At 35.9% G+C, this 16,241-nt stretch overlaps 1 long non-coding RNA gene across 1 annotated transcript in view; it reads right to left on the minus strand.

Annotated features, from left to right (window-relative positions):
• Positions 1-1,725: 1,725 nt before the first annotated feature.
• LOC112669633 (uncharacterized) overlaps positions 1,726-16,241 on the minus strand; it is a 42,379-nt gene continuing 27,863 nt past the window's right edge. The window contains exons 2-3 of the long non-coding RNA XR_003142402.3: positions 13,722-14,352; positions 1,726-12,709 (exon numbers count right to left, since the gene is read on the minus strand). This is a non-coding gene — a long non-coding RNA (uncharacterized LOC112669633). The remainder of the gene's footprint in view (positions 12,710-13,721; positions 14,353-16,241) is intronic.

Genomic DNA, 16,241 nt, shown 5'->3' on the forward strand with positions numbered 1-16,241 from the left:
ATATTTTGGCCTCTGCCACATAAGTTGCTTGCTTCTCTTTGTTCTCCACTCTTTATCTCTGGAAGTCTCTCATTATAGGGAATATAAATATAAGAGCCACACAGAGGCTAGAAGGACAGTAGTGGAAAGCTACCAGTGCCATCATCAGCAAGGAAGACAAAATGACCAAGTCAAGAGAGCTGCTACTGAATGCCAAATTAGGATGTTCCCAATTTTACGAGACCTGTGGTCTATAATCACCCTACATCTTCTGACGTGTTTGTAGCTTTCCATGCTTCCCAAGTACCTTTATCAAAATATATATATATATTTATATTCCTTTGGAACTTTAAGGACATTCTAGATTGCCTTCCAGTTTCACTGAGTGTCCCTGAGTAAGTGTATCTTCTGGTCCTAACCCAATATACCCTGTTACAAGATGATACATGAGCCCTACTTCAAAGAAGAAAGTATGGGAAGCTTGAGTGGCTCAGTGGTTGAACGTCTGCTTTCAGCTCAGGGAGTAACCCCAGTACAGGGATCGAGTCTCATATCGGGTTCCCTGTGAGAAGCCTGCTTCTCCCTCTGTCTATGTCTCTGCCTCTCTGTGTGTGTGTGTGTCTCTCATGAATAAATAAATAAAATCCTTAAAAACATTAAAAATAAAACAGAGGAGAAGGTATAAATTTCATGGCATAAAGTAAACTCCTTGAAATCTTGCTTTCTGCAAGATTGGCAAGTATCATATTATTCTTGCAGCTATAAAATACCCAGGATGAGTGAGGAGTAATAGCAAATTTATCTCCTTAATTACTATTTAAGAATATCCTTACCAAATATTTTTCAGAAATTAAATTAATATTATATTTTATGGGATATAATTATATTCAATTCACTAAATGAGCTGAAGTCAGGAAGAAACAGAGAACACTACTCTCTCTCCAAACTTCCCCTTTTCAACCCCATTCTATTATCTATTGCATGAAGTTTTTCCATCAATGTCAGTTTTTAAAAGTTTAATAATTCTATGAGCTGTTTATTCCCTTTAAAAAGTTAACATCATGATTAGTAACTCAAATAATGTAGTTGGTAGATAAATATGATCAACAGATATTAGACTAATTCCTAATACTTTAAAGATGTATGACATTTATAAATATTTCTTATTAAATAAGCACCTAGTGCATGTATATAAGAACATAAAACATAAATGTTTCAAATTCTAATATTTGTAACAAAATGGAAAACTATACTATTACTACTACTATGATCTTCCCTTTTTAACCATCACTTATATGGCAATTCTGATACTGCTAAATTCCTTACACATTACCTTATTTAATCCTCATAGGGACCCAGTAAGGTCACTATTGTCACCATTTTAGAGACAAAGAAACTGATATCCAAAGGAGGTAAGAACCATCCCCAAAACAACACAGAATAAATAATTACCTCAAGTTCTTAATCAGGTTAACAAATAGATCAAAATCAGTCAAAAACTATTATTAGGATAATAACTAATTATAGATCTTATATTCTGACATTTTTTCTATATATTATAGTATATATGTAGATACTGGCAAATATAGTCAGCAAATGGGCCACTCAGGACAAGAAAACATTTTTTATTGTATAATCTTTAGAAGTATCCAGATACCACAGACTTTGAAAGAAGTATTCAAGTATAAAATATAAAATTCATGAAACTTTAAACGAGTAAAATGACCACAAATATTAGTGGTCATTAATAAAAATATTACTCTGAAGAATTTTTTTAAACAGAAATAGATCTCAGTTGTGTAGGTTTATTTTTTGCCTGTAGGGACAGAAAGTTCTGTTTTAATGAGAGTGTTATTTGTTTTTACTGGTATAAATATGTATTTGCTCGATTTGCAGGTGGTAACCTAAGAAAGACAGATGTAATCTCAGATACAAGATCTTACAGGTAAAAGCACAGCAAATTCATTTTGACCTCCATTTTTGGCCTCTCTCCTTTTGGAGAGAAACTGTTTAATATGTGTAAGGACAGAGACACACAATGCATAATCAAAAGATAAAAAAATAAAAGCAGCGAGAAGAGACAGGGAAACAAAGTGCAGAAATTTGAATATAAACTTGGGAAAGAAGATGCTAGGTATCTATAGTATTTCTGTAACTGAAGTCAGAGAATGGGCATAGCATCCTGGAGAACCTTTCTTTCTGAGCTGAAATTCCTTGTAGTGCCTCAATGGTTAATGTCAGAACAGCCTATGGATGTCAGAACCCTAATGGAATGTAAGGGTGGGTCTCTTCCTCAGAGGTCTGAAAGCATCCAATCAGCCCCTGTTTGCTTCCACCAGCAGCATGTCACCTATAAACACAATACCCGAGAATCTAATTGTGATTTTGTCCACCTCCAAAGGACCCATGAAAGCTATAGAAAGACAGCTGCCCACATTGCTAGTAAGTGCTGGTGCTGAAATGTGAATTCTGGTCAGCTGCCTGCATGGATATAATTAACAATGTGGAGGGCTCAGAAACAGAGCACCGTGCTCACGGAGCCATTGCTTATGACATACAGCTTTGGCATAAAAATTCATTGGAGCTATGATGCCAATGAGAATATTTCCTTCCTGGCTCAAGTAAGTAAAATAAAAGAATCTCATGCCACAGATAAAAAAACAAATTCTATATTATGAATATATAAGTGTGAAAAAGCAAAGCTCAAAATTTTAAGATAATATAAGAACATTTTTTATGGCACATTTAGATAGGAATGAATTTCGTAAACAAGGCAGAAAAAAGAGACATGTCGATAACTGTTTAAGCTTCTATGTTAAAATGTCTTGAAATCCATTGCCCACTGCCTTCAGAAAATCTTACCCTCAACAATTGCCAACAATTAAGATTTTTTAATTTCCCAACGACATTTCCAATAGTACAAATGTCATTCCAGGGTAATGCCTATTAAAATGTTGGTGCTTTAGTTTCTGATAAAGTTTAGTGATTTCATAAAACCAAATGTCTGTCCAGTGAATCAGCACTAATATCTTTCACAGAGAGTGCACTTACTGTGAAATATTAACGATTAAAACAGAGGGGCAAGGAGGGAAGAAAGGAGATGGTTGGAATAAAAACCACCAATTACTATTTTTGCCTTTCTTTTTCTTCTTCTTTTTTTTTTTTTCCATGTCTGCGTTGTCTCCTTGAGAAACTCAGGATGAGATCACTCCTCACATACGTTCCTACTTACTGGTTGGCTTTTGGTGAGTTTATCTGTTTCTAAGTAATTAGCTGGAATGCTGTGGGAATATGAGGGATGTCAGACCTGTCAGTCAGAGAAGCCATGTGGGAGGTCTTAAAGCAACCGCTCCAATGTGGTAGGACCTTTTTTTTTCCCCCCGTTTCATACTTAAGAATTTTTTGCTTTTTAAAAATCAGCCATAGGGCTATCTGACTGCACAGTTCAGGTCGGACATGGAACTGCCGTATAGGGAGAGGGATTTCTCCTTGTGAAACATCTTGGTGTTTGCAAGGTTTTTCTTTTTTTTTTTCTTTTTTTTCTTTTTTCTTTTTTTAAGGTTTTATCTACTCATTCACAAGACACAGAGAGGCAGAGACATATGCAAAGGGAGAAGCAGGCTCCCTGTGGGGATCCCAGGACCCCAAGATCACAAACTGAGCCAAAGGCAGACGCTCAACCACTAAGCCACCCAAGCACCCCTGCAAGGTTTTATAAGGCACACACATAGGTTAAACATTGAGGTTGACACACACATATATACCCCTAGAACCATGCCTCTAACTCTGTTTTGTACCTTTATGTTTTAAAATGTGTTTGTAAAAAATAATAATAATGAAAAAATAAAATGTATTTGTAGTATTTTCCTAAGCTACGTGACTAGAAACTGCATGACTACTGCCTGTCCAGTGAATGTCTTTCAGTGAATTACTTTCATCTAACATATCTAGAGGAGGTATTTCAACTGTAGATTTTTATCTCATTATCCTCCATCAGTCTTAACAGTTATATTTTCCACATTAGGGGCAAAAATAGGAGTCTCAGCATCCAACAAGGATGTCAAGCAGCAGAACACTTTGTTGACAATTGGCAAGTGTACAGTTTCATTTGCCATGTTTTTTTGACCAAATGATACAAATAATAAATGCATGCCTTGGATCTTTTGTGGGGGAGGCAGTCATAAAAGAATGGGAAAACATGAAAAGAAAGGAGCTAATGAGATTGAACATTCTTTTTGATCATCAACTCCAATTCATTGTATAGAAATGAGAGAAATAATGTTTGTTCTAAAAACTTGAGTCTTAAAGAATCATGGAGATGGAAAAAAATGGTTTGTGAAGAAGTGGTTTGGAGAAAGGAAAGAAAGTAGTGGGAGAAGTTTGGCAAGCAGACTGAGGCAAGGAGGGCGCAGCAAGAATCTAATCATTGTTTCAGCCATAGAATACCAAACCAAGAGAAGTGAACCAATGAAGAAGAGAGCTAAGCTGGGGGGAAGGCATCAAAGGACAAGGTGTCCTAACTTAGTGCACACAACGTGCTCAGCCGTGCCTCATAGGTGTACCAGATGGATCATTCCCCAGCTGTGTGTACCTCATGTGTTCTTTCTCACTGCCCCCAACCTCAGGAGGAAGAGGCTGAGAAAGGTTTAGGAATTTCTCCAGTGTATACTCTAGTTCTAAAGGTGCCTGATGGAAAAATTTAAAACTACAATTGCCTTAAAGATATAAAATAATGTAAACAATTTGCACGTCAAGAGCATTTATTGCCTTAAACTTTTAGAAGAAAATGCATTTATTCATCAAAAAAAGTCTGAATCAACAAAAAAAATGCCTCTTCCTTGATCAATGAGAAAAAAGATAATTTTGTGGGGGACACAGATCCTTAATATGTCACTACAACTAATGCATCATTTTGTCAAGAAGAAGGTAAATCGTACAAATTGCCCATATAAACAACATAATCAGTCTCAACATTATTAAAATTCTAGAGGTATGATGATTGGTCTATTCTCAAAACCTGAGATATGGCCTTCTCACTATATTTTCAACAACCACTGTGTTAACAAAAATTAGTATTCACTGGACAGTTATCATCTTAAATTTATTCATTATAAATTCAAATAAATATATTGTTAAACTAAAGGATATTGATGTCTATTAAGGTAGGGGGAAATCCTCTTATAAAATGCTACAAGTTGTGTTTTCTGAATGTGTATAAAATAATGCCAGGTCAAGTAAAATGTGCTTGTATATGTCCTGATTAAAAAAAAAATCTGTTATTTCCTTCAATCTTGAAAACCAAAAAGTGATGTGCTCATTTTAAAACACAATCTATGTATAACTTCTTAGAAACACTAAAATTTCTATTAATCACATCAATATAACAGTTTTCAGTGAGTATGAGTATTAAAAGATGAATAATAAGTAATTTACTGACTGCCCAATGGTGGCTTTGATTTTTTTTTAATTCTTTCAGTTTTTTTTTGTTCAAGACTTTACCAGATAGTAAAATAAGCATTAAATAGCATTTTCAAGACACAAGATTCAGCAGAAACAATTTTTAGTAAGTACACGATGTATCAATATAAAGAGTTAGACGGGTACTTAGTAACTCAGCAAAAACACTGGATGGAAGCCTCTTTAAATCCTGATGGAAATCTAGAATTTGGGTGGCTTAATTTTTTTGAGGAGGGGGCCAGGGTAGGATGAGGAAAATAATCTTCAAAGTCCTCAATTTACATTTGGTGGCAAAATAATTTGTGCTTTAATAAAAATTTTCAAAGAAAGTAATTATTTGAACTCAAAGTATTATTTTCCTTCTTAAATTGTTTTCACTTAAAATGTTAAGATTTTCCTCTTCTAAGAAGTCAAATGAAGAGCAAGTACAGCTGTTTTTTCTTTGAACATGGGAACAGCTTTTACAGTAGTTATAAGTTTGATCATATCCAGAGACAGACTCTCCCAAGGGAAGATTTATCAACCAAGTCAGCATCCAGTACAAATATTCACAAACAGTTGTTGAAACAGTTGTTTATCAATAATATCAAATGACATCTGTTCTGTTCCTTGTAATGGGAGGAGGGGGAAGCGGGAGATCTTAAGTCTCCTTTCTTTCCTGACATACTTTGCATATTTAGCTCCTAGGCTCACTTATTATGCTAATCAGGAGAAAACCAGGAAGATCCAGAGAACATATTGATTACATTGAAAATGGCTGATAGTTACTAGAGGAAAAAAATAGAACAACAGGATTAGTCAGAGATTAAAAAGACAGAGACAAAAATAGTATGGATCATGTTGGGGTGGAGGCTGGGAAAATTTGCACTCAAAGAGGAGAGAGAATATGGAGGGAAAAGACCTCGCATACAAGAGGTCAAGAGCTGGAAAGAAGAGTTGGGAGTTTTCATACATGTCACCCATTCTGGCAAGTTCTTGAGATGCTTAGCTTTTCACTTCTTTCTCCTGCTAAAACAATCTGTAGAGACTCTTCTCAGGTTAGGTTTGTTCAATCACCTTTCACTAAGGGCTTTGGCCTCTTTCACGGTGGCTCCCACCCATTCCCTTATGCCATTTTATGCCCCCTGTTCTAGACTGAATTATATCCTCTCAAAATTCGTATGTACCTCAGAATGTAACTATATGGGAAGATAGATCTTTAAAGAGTTAATTAAGTTTCTATGAGGTCATGTGGATGGGCCCTAATCCAATATAGCTGATGTCCTTATAAGAAAAGGGACTTAATACACAAACTAGAGGGAAGATCGTATGAAGACACGGGAAAAAGATAGCTATCTACAAGCCAAGAAGAAAGGCCTCAAAACCTGGCAAACCTTGATCTTGTTCTTCCAGCTTCCAAGACTGAGGAAATTCTGTTATTCAAGTCACCCAGTCTGTGGTGATTTGTTATGGCAGCCTGAGCAAGCTCATGCACACTCACTCCATGAAAATCCATTCTCCCTTGCTCCAGTCTTTTGAGTTTGGCCCTCTTCTTTCTCTCCGGCACTGCCCCAAATACTCAAGGTTCTCTGTACTGGTGCTCCTCAGTAGGTTCACACAGACTACCCAGAAATTTGAACTCACATGAGCACCAGTTACCAACATAAGGCAGGAAGTGATGTAGGAGTGTGAATTCATCAGGAAAAGGTCGGCTGCACTAAGGGCCGGAGGAAATGCGAGGCAGTCAATCTTACTCTGGAGAATCGCCTCTGAGCCAGGGTTTGAGGGCGAAATAGAAGGCCCTTGAGAGTTGGAAGACAGTTTTAGCTCTGAGGTGAGAAAAAGAGGAAGAAACAGTGTCGTTAACTGAGCAATCCTTTGTGTGCTAAATTAAATGCTCTGTAAGCTTTATGGCATTTCACCACCCTTAGTGACCCAAGGGGATGTAGTATTGTCTTCGATTTACTGATGAGAAACAGGTTCAGAGAGGTAGGCATCTTGCCCAAGGTCATACAGACAAGGAAGTGGTTAAGCTATGCATCAACCCTGATCTGCCGTCCTCCAGATTCTGGCCCTATTATCATCATACTCTATCCAAACATTCCAAGGCAGATGAGTTAAGGACCATGAAATTCCTGAGACCAATAAAGATAGAGAGCCACAGCCCTGTGCTGGTGTGGCTACTCATCCAGGATAGAGAATGGGAACAGATGGAAGCATATAAAATGACACCGAAGATCAAAAGAAGAAATGGGTAGAGCTGATTTCCCTGAAGCTACTCTTTTCTCCTATCTTTCTCCTAGTCCCCACAGAATTATAAGACTTAGCTCTGATTCCACATACATGCAAACATACTTATTTGATTTCTTAGCCACTGAATGACTCCCTTTCTTTCAACTCTGGATGTCCCATCTCCACCCAACTTTGTATTTAACATGTCCCAAGAATATTCCCACTAAGCAGCCACCAGCTGACTACATGGGTGTCCTTATTCATAGGACAACTTCCAACTTGCACGAACATGTTTTTTTCCACTTGCTGACCCGTAATACCTGCTGACATCTCGGCATGTCTGAGGCATCTGAAGGCAGTGGCACTCTTCACCAGGCAAGTGGTGCCTTCATAAAACACTACGATCATGGTGAGTTAAGCTCCAGAACTTGCTTAATAGTTATTAGGGCCATGAGAGTTCAGATTCCAAGAAACAATTCAGCCAAATTAAATGTCTGCCTTTATGGCTAAAATTTTCAGGCAAATTCAAACAAAAGGAAGTTCAGATGAGAAAATACTCACAGTAGATCACAACTTTACAACATTGCCCAATTCTGAGTATTTGAATCTAATTATTCAATAACTGCTTTTGCTCTGCTCCACTTGCTGCAAACCAGTGTTGATTAAATACATTTTCTGTGTATGTGAATAGGATTTTGCAAGATGTTTATGAATTCAAAGACTTGACTGTGGACTAAAAGCCCCTATCCTAGACACTCCACTTGTGGAGTTCATAAATCAAATGGCTGAAGCTTTCCTACATCTTCCAGATGCGGCTACAAATATTTTTAGTTGGCACGATAGCAAAAAAAGAGATACATTCAGATTTTAAATGCCATCCCTAACCCTGTCGTGCATAGAAGTTTGAAATATGTTTAAAAACTAGAATTTTAACTTCTCCCATTCTAATTTCCCTCTTCTAGAATATCAGTTGAAGCATAATTGTTCTAGGTCAAATAAACAAGGAAAAAGTAGCTTCATTACAAGTTTTTGCACATTTTAGGATTAAGTTACAAAATTTATTTTCATCATCACTTAACTATATATAGGTGAGATATAGGAACAATTTTCAATCATATTACCTTGTTGATTATTTCAAACTTTAAAAGATTATTACTTTGCACACTTAGCAGCACGGCCCTTAATGTACCATTCTCTGCAAAGTACCACTAGAATGTTTTTCTATTTTGATGATTAAAAATGTGATGCCTAAAGAAATGTATATTTTTTGTGCTGATTACAGTTATGAATTAATTTTAGGACCTTAACATCCAGTTTTTTAACATTATTAAAAATCTATCTCCCACATGCTATAAATAACTATTATATCAATAAATAATACAAATATATTACATGCAAATATTAATATACACTTGCATATAAGTATATACACATATACATACATACGAATATTTATACATAACATGAGTCAAATATACATTATACGTGTTGTATGACTCCTTTAGCTCTTGAATAGCTTATTTATGTTTTTGTCATTCTTTGTTTTGATTTTTTAGCTCCTGTATAACTTGTTTCTGTTTTTGTCATTCTTAGTAAATGGATTTTACATCCAAAGAGATTTCATGTCTTGATGGAATGATGTCTAGCTCCTAGTCATGATGGCTATAGCAATTCATAGATTAGCCACAGTAATTAGAAACATGCATATTTATGGAAAAAAGCAAATATGACTAATCTTATCTCAACTTTTTACTTATGATATTACTCATTTAAATAATTTTGCATAAGATCATTCTAGTACCTCTCCTTAAAAAAAAAAAAGGTATCATTTCATCCTTATTTTATAAAAAAAAAAAAACCTTTCAGTGTTTGGAGGAATTTCCAAATTGATGACAAAAAAAATTAATTCAAAACTGGGATTCCTGGATGGTTCAGTTGGTTAAACATCTAGTTTCAGCTCAGATCATGAATTTAGGGTCCTGGGATCAAGCCCCGTGTCAGGCACTGCACTCAGTAGGGAGTCTTCCTCTCCATTTCTCTCTCTCCCTCCCTCTCTGGCCCTCCTCCTGTTCATGCTTTCTCTCTCCCCCTCTCTCTCTCAAATAAATAAATAAAATCTTTAAAAAGTTTTTTTAAATAAAAATAAATTCAAAGAAAAAGGCATATTTCCCACTTGACAACTTCTATGGAACAAAACTGGCTTGGTACATCAAGCTAAAATGAAATATACTTTAAAAAAAAACGATTTTGGTCAATTAGCTTCAGTAGTTTTCTATCATTCTTTTATTTTCTGTGAGTAAGCTAGCATCATATTTCTATCACCCATCTTTTCAGAAAATAAAAGAAGATCCAAGGCATAAATTTAAAGTATAGATATGGGGCTGATATAAAGTTCAGCCACAAGATGAAAAGTGCAAAAATGTAACTATCAGAGTAATCTAGCCACATATCTGAACACCACACATGACCCTCTTGATACAGGCACCTGCCAAGGTAGGACTTTGATTCATCCAGTTCCCAGTAAGTTAACCACTCCTAGTCCACTCACCTGCCATCTACAGAAAAATCCCCAGCCGTCCCTCCCTCATTCTTCTCCCCCTCCTTCTATGTCCTAATCTTGGGTAGGCAGATGCTTTCCTAGATTGCTCTGGAGCTGTGGGAACCTGAGCAGACAACTCTGCCCTCTTATGTGTAAGTCACGAAATCAGAAAAATGGTGCAGGGCATTTTCAGTGAGGATCTCTGTCCCTCTCTTCACCTGAAGAGTAAGAGACAAGGCCTTTCTGCTCTCGAGCCCATAAATCTCAAAGGGAGTTCTATCCTGTTCAGTCCTGGGCTCACTGCCAGGGCCACGGGTAAGAAGGTGGTGCAGGGGCTGCCTTGTATCTAACCTGCCAATTTCCTCTCTGCACTCTCCTCCCTACCTCCCAACCTGAACACTAAGAGGCAGAGAAACCCACTCGGATTGAACTTCCTCAACTTCCTCAACAAACTTCCTTCCTTTTTTAATGCCCAAACTTAAATTTCCAAATGTTCAAAAAGAGATGTATATTGATTTCAATAATCTCTTTCAAAACTCACAAAGGCAGTGACTGGGGGGATCTTTGGCTTACTTGGGAGAATGGGGGAAGCCAAGACATATAAATGTAGTAATATAAAGGAAACAAAATCTAATATCTTAGAATTATCATCCTGTTACAACTATTTTCTGAGACCAATAAATATAAAAAAAGATTATTCAATCTTCATTCAAGTTCAATTTAAATGCATTTAAAGTATTAAAAGATGTGAAAATTTTCCTCTACACGTGACTTTTTGATTTTGGTTCCTTTCCTAATTGTGTCTTAAGCTTTTATATCTTTGTACACGATAGGATATGTCTTGTTAGGTATTTACTCAAGAACAAATAAAAGTATTTCAAAGTAATTAAAAATTATTAGGTTAAATTTTATTACTACAGAAAGACAAAAACCCATAAAGAAACTAAATTTATATCATATAATATATGGTCATTTCAAAGTAAGAAATGCAGATATATTTTAATTTTGTAAAATGTCTTTTGTTTTCCCTCATTTTATCATAATTACCAGGGTTGAGTCTACAAATCTTACATTGATTTAAGTTGCCTTAAAGTTAATTAATGAAAAAATCCAGTCACACTAATTGTAACTCAAAATCATCTCCTATCTCCATCAACATTAGTTCACTAAAACCCTAAATATATAAAAATATCTAAGTAAGTAATTTTGCTTTTATGCAGAATCCGTATCTTTTTTCAATGAGGCATGTTGGCTTGATAACAGTGAGTAGAATAAGATTTTAGAAGTGTGTTATATAATATGTCAACTCCTAAGTCTTACCTGGCAATCTCATCTTTACATGTTATTTCTCAGGTCTTTCATCAGCCACATTGTTTTACATTCTAAAAATGGAATGGGGCAGCCCCAGTGGCGCAGCGGTTTAGCGCCGCCTGCAGCCCAGGGCATGATCCTGGAGTCCAGGGATCAAGGCCCACGTCAGGCTCCCTGCATGGAGCCTGCTTCTCCCTCTGCCTGTGTCTCTGCCTCTCTCTCTCTCTCTCTCTGCATCTCTATGAATAAATAAATAAAATATTTTTTAAAAATTTTAAATAAAAATAAATAAAAAATAAAAATGGGATGGGTATGCAAAGATAGCAAAAGGGAAAAATAAAGGAAAGTAACTAGAAAGAAAAAAAATTATTTGGTTCCTGATTCTTTGGATCATAAAAATTAACCATTTCTACACCTTTCAATTCATCTCTCTCTTCTACATCTACCAATAGGTTTGCTTCTTCATCTTTGAAAGAAGGGGTGACAGAGAGGATCTAAGATCCCAGAAAGAGATATTCCAAACTGCTGACAAAGCACAGGCCAAAGAAAACAGTCAATACCATAATTATAAAATCACAACATTCCCCAAAGATATAATTGTTTACTTGTAAGATATGTTAAATGTCTCAGTCCTAAGAAATATTCCAGAGCAGATATAACTTATTATCCAATAAAGAAACATCCATAGAAAGTCTGGCTTAATTCTCATTTTAAACTTGTTAAATATAGATAAAGATTGATCTTATAATTAAATGCTTCCCAAAATGTTTTTAAATTCCAAAAATAATCTAGTTAGTATTTGTTATGGATTCTTGATACTGTTATAACTTTGTAACAGTAATAGCAGAGACGTGGTTGGTCTTTCTGTTAGTTCTTGAAAGGATGTTAGCACTGATATCTCTACCATATGTAGGCAACAAATACAAATATGTGTTGGTCACCTACTAAAATGACAAATTCTGTAGGAAGACATAAAATATAAAGTCATCAGAAAACATGTAATGACAATAAGATATGCATTATCGTTATAAAGGAAAAACTAAATAAAGGTCAGTAAAGACAAAATTTTACATGAGCTCAAAAGAAGGACACATAAATTTTCCCAAAAGGGCATCAAGATGATCTTAAAATGCAGGTTCCAGTTTACCAGGCTTTCATGACAGTCAGCAAGTGATTAAATGGTGCAAAGCAGACCATTTCCAGCACAGAGAACTGAAGAGGAAGGAGAGTGAATGTGAAATTATTCATCTAGAAAACACAAAATGCCCTCAGTCATAAAATCGTCAAATGCTGACAAATCCTGCAAATCCTGTGGCATGGGAGGTCATTCTTAAAACAGAAATTAAATATGTAAGCACCCAGCATCAATCATTTAAAGTAAAAGCCAATAAAACATAAACCTTTTCTAAGTTTCTGAGAAATAATGTTCATCTTAATATGAACATAATAAAATGGGCTATGGTTGGTAGACTCAATTCTAATTTGAATTCTGCGATCCATTTGCTGGATGCCTCAAGGAAAGTTACTTGACTCTCTTGGTCTCACCTGGACAAGGGAGATCATGAAACCTGTCCCCATAACTTGGTCTCCCAACCAAGTGAAGCTTTAGCCTCCCTCCATCAAACATGTGAAGGTACATCACGAACATCTTCAAGGGTTCTGGATTGGCATTTTGGTTAAAGTCTTGTTGCCCTCTATAAAAACAGAGGCCACCAGACCCCCAAACCACAGGATGAGAACTACGTGTGTTTTCTACTTCTTTGCAGCCTTGAGAAAACAAAGGATTCATTTCATTTCGTTTCAGACATCAATGAATCATGAATTAGGGTGCAGGATTGATGTGTGCTATGTGACATGAGGTGCACATCTGGAACACTTCCTTACTCTGTATCACATTTCAAAAAGTATTTTTTAAATCATCATGTAATATAGTAGGCATGAAATTATTTGAATAATGTAAAGCACTATCTAGCTATATGTCATTACTAACTTGTAGAATTCTTCAAAGAAGAACAACCTCTCTCTTGAAGGAATAAGAAACCCAAGTATAAAAATGTGGTATCATTGGCTCAATAATAAAAATAAAACAATCTGATAATGAGAAGTGAATGTACACAGGATGGTCACATACTACTCTTGAATAAATGAATGGCATGATTGTTTCTTATTGAATAATTACTTTGGGTGTCATTATGAGTATTAACAACGTTTTCTGAACACTCACCTTTTCCTATTTTGCTTTAATTCGAATCTGTGCTTTAATTAGGTGAATTTTTGAAGAAAAGAAAATAGTCCCACAACATGTGGACACATGTATCCGAGGTTTCAGTACGAGATCATGTGGTAACAGGGATGTTAATTTTCTTCCACCAAACAGCCACCTCTGCTAGTATCTCCAAATGACGCCGTTGCAGGCAAGCTCTTCATCAGCTGTACCGCTGTGACACAAGACAATGTGCAGCATGATCTGCTCTGTCACATCTGCTTGGTCTCTCACATATTTAACTCAGCTTTCATCTCTGGAGTGCAAAGATAATTATTTCCAGAAGTCACCGAGAAGAGCAGGACCACTGGAGGACACGGGTGCTAGGGATTTGCTTGACTTTCAACAGTAAGAAAAAGTGAAAATCTCTACAGAGAAGGACTTGTGAGATTCTACAGGAAGGATGTGTGTTTTACAGTCCAGTTTTCTGTGTTAGAGAAGGAGAAATCCACTATACAACAGAAAATCCACAGGGCAGGACGCATGCTGTGCTGTGGTCATTGCGGTGATGCAGAGAGCCCGTGGATATCCAGAAGAGCAAGGCCTGTCCTCAGTACTGAAAAGACTGGAGCAGTGCAGGTTCCCACAAGTCCTGTAGGAACAAGAAAAGGTGACTTTAACAAAGAAACATTGATTTAAACATTTCTGTAAGCAATGTGAAGATCTCATTATTCTGCTAGAATGTATCATGTGATAATTGAATTTCTTTTTTTCTTTTTTTATTTTTTGTTTGTGACAAATAATGAGAGTTACATCCAAGTTAATCACAACATGGGAAAAAATACACAAGTAGCAGGGACATACTTAATGTTATCCTATTAAAACCCGTAACTTGTAAAAGATAGGACATTGAATTTTTGTTTGCTTGTTTTTTTAATCTTTTTATTTATTTATTTATTTTTAAAGATTTTATTTATTTATTCCTGAGAGACACAGAGAGAGTGGGAGAGACACTGGTAGAGGGAAAAGCAGGCTCCCCACAGGGAGCCTGATGGGGACTTGATGCCCAGGCCCCAGGATCACACCCTGAGCCAAAGGCAGATGCTCAACCGCTGAGCCACCCAGGCATCCCTCAAGTTTTTATTTAAGTTCTAGTTGGTTGGGGCACCTGGGTGGCTCAGTTAAGTAGCTGCCTTGGGCTCAAGGTCATGATCCTGGAGTCCTGGGATCAATCCCCTTATCTGGCTCCAGCTCAGCAGGGAGTCTGCTCCTCCCTCTCCCTCTGTCTTTCCCTGTTTGTGTTCTCTTTTTCTAGCTCACTCACTCTCTCAAATAAATAAAAATAAAATCTTTTTTAAAAGTTTAAAAATATAAAAACAAATAAATTCTAGTTAGTTAACATATAATGTCATATTGGTTTCAGGAGTAGAAATTGGTGATTCATCACCTACTTATAACACCCAGTGCTCATCACAAGTGCCCTCCTTAATATCCATCACTCATTTAATCCACCCCCCGTCTCCCCTCTAGCAATCTTCAGTTTGTTCTCTACCATTAAAAATTTCTTATGGTTTCCTTCTTTTCCCCCCCTTCCACTATGTTTATTTGTTTTGTTTCTTAAATTCCACATATGAATGAAATCATATGGTATTCAGCTTTCTCTAATTTATTTTGCTTAGCATAATACACTCTAGTTCTATCCACATCACAAATGGCAAGACTTCATTATTTTTTATGACTGAGTAATATTATAAAATATATAATAATATAAAATATAAAATATTTTATATTATTTTTAAATATTTATAAATAATAAAATATTTATAATATTTTATATATATTGTATTTATATCATATAAATATAAAATAAAATATATGTTTTATATAAAATAAAATAAATAAAATATAAAATAAATTATAAAGTAAATAAAACATAAAATATATAACCTCTTCTTTATCCATTCATCAGTTGATGGACATTTGGGCTCTCTCCATAGTTTGGCTATTGTTGATAATGCTGCTATAAACATCAGGGTGCATATGCCCCTTCTAATCAGTGTTTTTGTATCCTTTGGGTAAATACCTAGCGATGCTTTTGCTGGGTCATAGGGCAGCTCTACTTTTAACTTCTTGAGGAACCTCCATACAGTTTTCCAGAGTGGCTGCACTGGCTTGCATTCCCACCAACAGTGTAAGAGTGTCCCCTTTTGCCACATCCTCACCAACACCTGTTTCCTGCATTAATTTTAGCTATTCTGACTGTGCAAGGTGGTATCTCATTATGGTTTTGATTTATATTTTCCTGATTATGTGTGATGTTGAGCATCTTTTCATGTGTCTGTTAGCCATCTGGATGTCTTCTTTGGAGAAACGTCTATGCATGTCTTCTGCTCATTTCTTAACTGGGCTATTTGTTTTTTGGGTGTTGAGTTTGATAATAGAACATTGATTTTGAAGATGATATGCTTACATCAATATTTCACCATTTTCATGATGCTAATCATTACTCGGTGAAGATTATCATTACAATAATTTATTCAT

This window comes from Canis lupus, chromosome 25 (assembly GCF_003254725.2).
Source record: "Canis lupus dingo isolate Sandy chromosome 25, ASM325472v2, whole genome shotgun sequence".
In the NCBI taxonomy this organism is placed as follows: Eukaryota; Metazoa; Chordata; class Mammalia; order Carnivora; family Canidae; genus Canis; species Canis lupus.